The sequence below is a fragment of the Myiozetetes cayanensis genome, unplaced genomic scaffold (assembly GCF_022539395.1).
Source record: "Myiozetetes cayanensis isolate MyiCay16 unplaced genomic scaffold, myiCay2020 scf2-11, whole genome shotgun sequence".
NCBI lineage: Eukaryota > Metazoa > Chordata > Aves > Passeriformes > Tyrannidae > Myiozetetes > Myiozetetes cayanensis.
The window spans coordinates 12,459,135-12,465,756 of record NW_026087411.1 but is presented as its reverse complement, the minus strand read 5'-3'; the positions used below and the strand labels follow the sequence as shown (position 1 = coordinate 12,465,756).

The 6,622-nt window shown below is 45.3% G+C and overlaps 1 protein-coding gene across 4 annotated transcripts in view; it reads left to right on the top strand.

Annotated features, from left to right (window-relative positions):
- Positions 1-670: 670 nt before the first annotated feature.
- PTPN14 (protein tyrosine phosphatase non-receptor type 14) overlaps positions 671-6,622 on the top strand; it is a 113,029-nt gene continuing 107,077 nt past the window's right edge. For 2 of the 4 annotated variants that reach the window (XM_050314667.1, XM_050314668.1), the window contains exon 1: positions 671-1,212. The gene's annotated coding sequence lies outside the window, so the exon portion shown is untranslated. Of the gene's footprint in view, positions 1,218-6,622 lie in introns of all 4 variants that reach the window. The other 2 variants (XM_050314670.1, XM_050314669.1) reach the window with 1 other exon arrangement.

Below are 6,622 nucleotides of genomic sequence, written 5' to 3'. Positions count from 1 at the left end.
TCAGCCAAGCTCCAAGCGTCCCAGGCATTTCATGCAGTTACCAACTGCCACGTTTCAAGCCAACTTCAGGTTTTCTCCTGCTTTCCAGCAAAGCACAGGCATGACGGCAGCACCACGGATGTTTTTCTACCATGAGTGTTTTGCCCTCTGCGCCGCTGGAAGAGCGGGAATAACCACCTGTCTAGAAGTGAGGGTCACACACTAAGAAGGACACCGAAAGGGCTGAGAGGGGAAGAGCAGAAGCACAGACAGGGAGGGATGGAGAGAAACGATGCAAGGGTGCAGAAAATGGAACAGGGGGTTATGGAAGGGCAGAAGAGAGGCCACAGAAAAAGCAGGGCGGTCCCGCGCCTTCGTACAGGAGGTCTGGAAGGAGGATCTCAGGAGCTTCCAGGCCCACGCGTGCAGAGCCCTCCTCAGGTCCCTGCGCGTCCCTTCCCACCCCGATCCGTCCGGGGATGCTCCCGCTCCCGCTCCCGCGCGGGCCGGGCAGACACGTGCGCGCAGCTCCACGGCGGGTCCCGGCAGGAGGGCGGGGAAGGGGCCGGCGCCCCGCACCTGGCAGCTCTGCCCTCCTCGGGAGGGCTGCTGCCGGCACCCGCTCGGATTGGCAGGAGCCTGCGCCCTCCTCTTCCTCCCTCCTTTTCCCTCCTCCGCGGGGTGGGTTTCAGCCCTCCTCCTCCTCCTTCCTTGGGGAGGGGGGAAGAGTTTTAAAAAAAAAGAAAGAAAAAAAAAAAAGAAGGAGAAAGAGAAAAGAAATCCCAAGTCGCGTCCCCGACGTCTCCGGGCCCCGCGGCCGCAGCGGCCTCCCCACATTCCTGGCATTCCTGGGCCGTGACTCCCCGCGCCGCTCCGGCCCCAGCCCGGCCCCGGCCCCGCCGCCTCCGGCTCGCCTGCCCGCCGGCCCCGCTCGCCCCCGCGGGACACCAGTCCCCTCCTCCCGCCCTGCCTCCCTCCTTCCCGCACCCCGCGGGCGGCAGCAGGAGCTCAGGGCTCCCCGGCCCTCCGCGCCGCCACCGGCGGCCGCAGCTCCGGCCGCCCCGCACAAGTTCCCCGCGGTGGCCGGGCCGGGGCGGCGGGAGCCGATCTCGTCTCCCTCCCCAGCGCCCGCGTCGGGTCCCGTCGGCAGCCGCTGCCTTCCGGGCCGGGACAGCCGCCTCCCGCGGGAGGTACAAAGCCGGAGCCGCCGCTGCCCGTGCGGCCGCCCAGCAGGTAAGGTAAGGAGCCGCCGAGTTCGCTCCAGCTCGGGCGCGTCCCCGCGCCGACTTTAAAACAACCCGAGCTGCTCCTTGTACTCGGCGTGTGCGATCGGCACGGCCGGCGTGGGGCTCGGTAAGCGCTGCAGGGAGCTATTGCAGCTCCGCCGAGTGTGCACTGCTGTCTGCAAACTACGAAAACAGCTAAGCTTGGTTTGCAAGTACCAGCCACTGACTTGCGATAAAGCGAGCCTCCGACGGTCCGTCCAGCCCGTGAATTTAATCTGTTAGACACCCAGATAACACGGCATTTGTACACTCGAGAGGTATTTGTAAATAGCGAGGAACGGGCAGAGCTCCTTGCTGGGCTGCCCGTATTTACATCGCGGCATGCCCGTGTTTGCCTTCCCCCCGCCCGGGGGTTTACCTTGCTCTTTGTTAGTTACAGTCAAGCCTAAACTGGCCGTTCGTCTTCAGCAAGTATGTAACTCTGACGAGTTCTGCAGAAAAGATCGCGGCGAGGCAGGGAAGAGTGGCATCTGCTCTCTTTTCTGATGTGGCAAAGTCGATGAATTGTTAAGATCTCAAACTAACTCACTTTATTGGGGTGTATTTGGGACAAGCGTTACATAATGTATGTGTGGTATGTGGATACAATGCGTGCTGGAGCTTTCCTATCGAGAATGTTTTATCTCTGATTTACATAAAATAATCATATGTTTCCATTATAACCAACTCTTTCGCTGTTTGTAACTTTAAAAAGGGAGGGGGACAAACAGTGACCGGTAAAAGGCTCAAATTCAATATGCTGTTGCCCAAAAAGTTTTCTGGGATCTTCAGCATGCAGCCTGAAACCATAGCTAAAAGAAATTTTTTTTACTAGAAGCCAGTTCTTTTTTTCTTTAAACTTTATGCAGATAATTGCTACAGGGTTTGGTTATTCTGAAAGCACTGTTATGTGCTGCAGTTTTTCAAAGTTTGGAAAAATATACATATAAAATGGCTCTCCCCAAATCACAAGTCACCACCTGCCAACCTCCATATTATGAGAGTGAGGTAGTCGGGTCTTTTGGGGGAGAGATGTGAAGGGAGGCAGTCCCAGCAGGGACTGCTCTGTAGTTATCCAGCTGAGAACGCCCTATCAAATATGAGTGACAAAATACAGATTAAACAGCTTTTAGTCTTGCCCTCTGGGGAGTTTGTAGCTGACATATACTTGTTACATGGTGTAATGTAAATAAATTGTAGGCCTTGTTCTGTTATTGGCAGTCCTTGAACTTTTTTGATATCTTTAGAAGACTGTACCAGAGCTGCTTACAGGCAGAGGGCACTTGTGTGTATCTCACAGATCACGATACAAAAGTTGGGAGCTTTGCAAACTTACTGTGTTGAAGCACAGTCCATCAGCGAAAAGGTAATCCCTAAAACCTGTGGCAGAACTTGTGGCCATCAATTCTGCCACTGCATTTGTGTGCGAGAAGCTTGAAAGCACGATTGTCTCGATGTATCCTCAGAGAATCTAATGGTTCAGATCAAGGCCAGAGTGAGGGCTGCTGGACTCACCTCTGTACTGAGCAAACTGAGCTTTTGTATGTGTATACATGTTTTACATGTGCCTTTTAAATGTTTCTGGAAGAGTAGCAGAAGTAGCTTTGGTGCAGTGTTGTTTGTGAGGGTTAATTAGCAACCAGTGTTAGCACTAGATTTTTCTCCTGGTCATTCTTGTCCAGCAGAAGCCTGTGAGTCAGTTATTGTAACTTAGGTATGTAATGACTTTCTATGAAATACATGTTCTGCTGTGCACTTAGCAAATTGTTTTAGCTGACAGTGGCTCCTCCAATAATGGAGAAGGTATTTATATATATATATATATGTATACATATATAGTTGTGTACATAGTTCTGGTGACTCTATGGTTTCCTTTTTCTGTGTTTATTTGGTACTGCTGCAGCCGAAGTGCTGCTCTTCATTTTGTTTCTCTTCATATCCAGTGAGGCTGTTTTTGATTAAATGTCATTTAAGTAGCTCATTTTAATATGGATTTAAATTTACCGTAGATATATGCAGTGTGAAAAGTGTCCTTGAATTCCAGCTCCTCAGCTGGAAGCAAGTCCTTCTCTGTTGCAAGGGTTTATCAGCTGAGGGGGGGGAGTTATAAACTGCTGGTAGTATAGAATTGGTAAAAGTTTTCAGCAGGCAGTGCTGCTCAGTACCATATAGGTCCTAGTCCTGCAAAGACCCACCCACGTGTTTAAAACTCATGTTCATTAATAGTGCTTTTGAAACCACGGAATTTCTTTTATATACATAATAATAAACATATATACAAGTCTTTGCAGGAACCAGGCTATAATACTTAATATGCACTATATTTGTGCGTGTGTATCCAGCTCAGTTACAGAAGATTTCAATAAAGGCTTAATTTTTATGCTGAGCAGATGCCATAAAAGTAGTTTTTATATCTAAATCCACTGCAAAGTACAGCATGCCTTGGCCTATTATACTTTGTGGAGTTCCATTGGAACAGATCCTAATCTTTGAAAACAAACCATTACCATGTAGATGTTCCTTCTGTGAGGAGAGAGTATGCCTATGCACAAGATTCTCTGAAGTTTTATGTGAAAATGTCTGGTTCCATTTTTAAAATCTATTGGTTTTCTATTCAGAGACTCTGTGAAAGCTGCTACCTTCACCTATAAAGTTCTTTAAAAATATATATTAAAAACTAATAATTAAACATTAGTTCCTAAAGGAAGTGAGTTAGACCTGAGCTGAAGCCCATGTTTGTGATAAAAGTATGATTTTGGTTCCACTGGCTAACCCCTATCCTTCTGTGCCTAGCACAGGGGACCTCAAAACTCTGGGCATGCAGAGCTTCCCCTCCATGTCCAGAGCAAGTGTAGCCTGTCCCGTGAGGTGCCCATCTTCTGCTTAAAGCCTTTTGGTTTGCTGTGCATGTGGAGCTGAAGAGGTGATCTATGAGGAACCATGTCACAAGCTCTAAAGGAATAGGGTTCCTCACAAATGTGGGGCAGTCCATGACTCTTCCCCTTTCCTCTGGGCTGTAGGAGGGAATTGAGGAGAACTCTGGAGTGTGGAAGGAGTTAAGGACACCAGACTACGGTGCAGCACAAAGTTATGTAGAAGGAACATGCATGTGTGTTTTAAATCGTATTTCCCAATCTGTCATGGCTGCCCTAATAAGCAGTTGTATGTGTTATAGTCATCTGTATGTGAGCACCTTCTGAGAATACCTAAGGGACTATAAACTTAGCCCTAATTACGCATAAATTTAGCCAACATTAAGAAGGTTTTCTGACCAAAGGATTTTTCTGGAGGGTGTTGGGTGTATAATGTATTGGATGGGTGATGGCGTGGGAAGAAGACAACATTGACACCCCTGATGTCCTGCAGTTATTGTGATATTCTTATTTTCTGCTCACGTGAAGAGTTTAGGTACTGAGCTTTGCTCAACACCAAGCACATCTTTTGGAAACTGAAACTCTCCTGTCTAAGTCTCAATCAGTGTCCTTATGACTAAGAATACTTTTTTTGTCAGTAACAATGTAAACCTTAAATTACCATGTGATGTAGAAAGAACTCTGAAAAGAGGGTGGTGAACATGTATGTTGGTGATCTAATAAACTATCTGAATGATGGTGTGCCAAAACTTGCTAATGATGCAAAAGTATTTGGATTAGGCAAGAATGAAGAAGACTGAGAAATTGTAAAGGGAATCCAAGAAAGCTGGGTAAAAGGGAAGCGTAGCAGATGATGTTGATAAATTCAAGAATATGCATGTTAGAGGGAATAATCAAATTACTTGTTCATGTTACTGTATTGTAAATTACCTATATTTATTAAGGTGGGGAGGAAGATTTCAACAGTGTTTTATTTGAACTTGTGCACCTTCTTAATGCTTAGCATTGAGCAGAAGAAAAATACCACAGTTGTTTTGCAATGTGTTAATGACACAAAGGATGTTATTAAACTGGTGCTCAAATTCACCTGGAATAATCAATTTGTGATCTCCTGTCAAAGAAGAGAGATTGAAAAGCATTCATATGAAATATAACTGAAAATTTTAGCATAGCTGTGTTTCAAGGTGGTCTGTTAGAGGAGGTAGGATGTATATGTGCAAAATAATGGCCATTACCCTTTTTACATAGTGCCTTGTTACAAGGAGTAGTTTGAAAGACAATGTGCGTAATACCCCTAAATCACCATTTAGGGGTTATGCAACCAAGGTGATCATATAAATCAAGAGCCTGGTAGGAGGAACAAGGTAAATGAACTGTTCTACAGATGGGATGAATAGTCACAGCTACAGCTGAAGGGATGTTAACTGTATTGCTCTAGTGCATAAATCACCCCTATCTGACAGGGATTAAGAAATTTGTCTTAGGACACATTATGCTGTGCATGCCTGCTTTGATATTTCATGTGTTTTCACACAGGGTAAGATGCTGTTAGAAACAGGATGTTGGGCCGATTATTTGACCCACTACAGTAATTCAGTTCCTATATTGAAATGTGAATTATACTGATTTTAATTACATATTAATACAGGTGGAATTAAAAGATTTATTTCTTTAAATATGTTCAGGTTTCGTGGAAAATATATGTTGGACTTAAAGTCTTTAACATGTTAAAGTTTGATGTTTTAATTTATTGAGGCATGCTCTGCTGTGGCCTGGACTGGCATAGAGGAGATCAGAAATAATGGTTAGGCTTCATTTAAAAGGCAGATAGCACTAGTGTCTGTTATTAATCAGTTTGGTTATGATGATCAGTGATTTCTATTATGTGTTCTAATGGACAAAGAATATTTTGTAGTTTGGGTAGTTAATATAAATATTTTTGGTTTCTGTAACAGAAGGATAGTTGTGTCTGGCTGGGAGAAGCATAAGGACCAGTTTCTGGAGGTAACTAGGTCTTCTGCAACTTAGTGAATCTTTCAAAGAAAATATTGTCGAAGCAATAGTGTACTAACACCATGGAATTTTTGTACAACTATAGGCTGCAAATGCCAGTGTGTTGCAAAAGAGTAAGTATGGGAAAAACTTGATTTAGTAGAAGGCATCATGACTGATCTGATAATCAACACCTCATGCTAGCAGACTAGTGTATAACATAGTTCAGAGTTGTCTGTAGAAGTTTCAGGAAACTATTCTATAGCTTAAAGAATAAAAAGCCAGGACTTGTGCAGCTTTTAGGTGGTCTAACCAGCCAGAATGAGCTGTCTTACAGGCTTCCTGGCAACTATCTGAAAAATAAAATGTGGACTGATTTTCTGGCTTCCCTGTTGGAAAGGCTGAAGCTGTTGTGAAGGCAGCCTAGCACTGCTTTTTGAATTTAGAAAATAAGGTTTATGGAAAGACCCTCCTTTGTAAGGATGCATAAAAGTGATGTCTTCTCTTGGGACT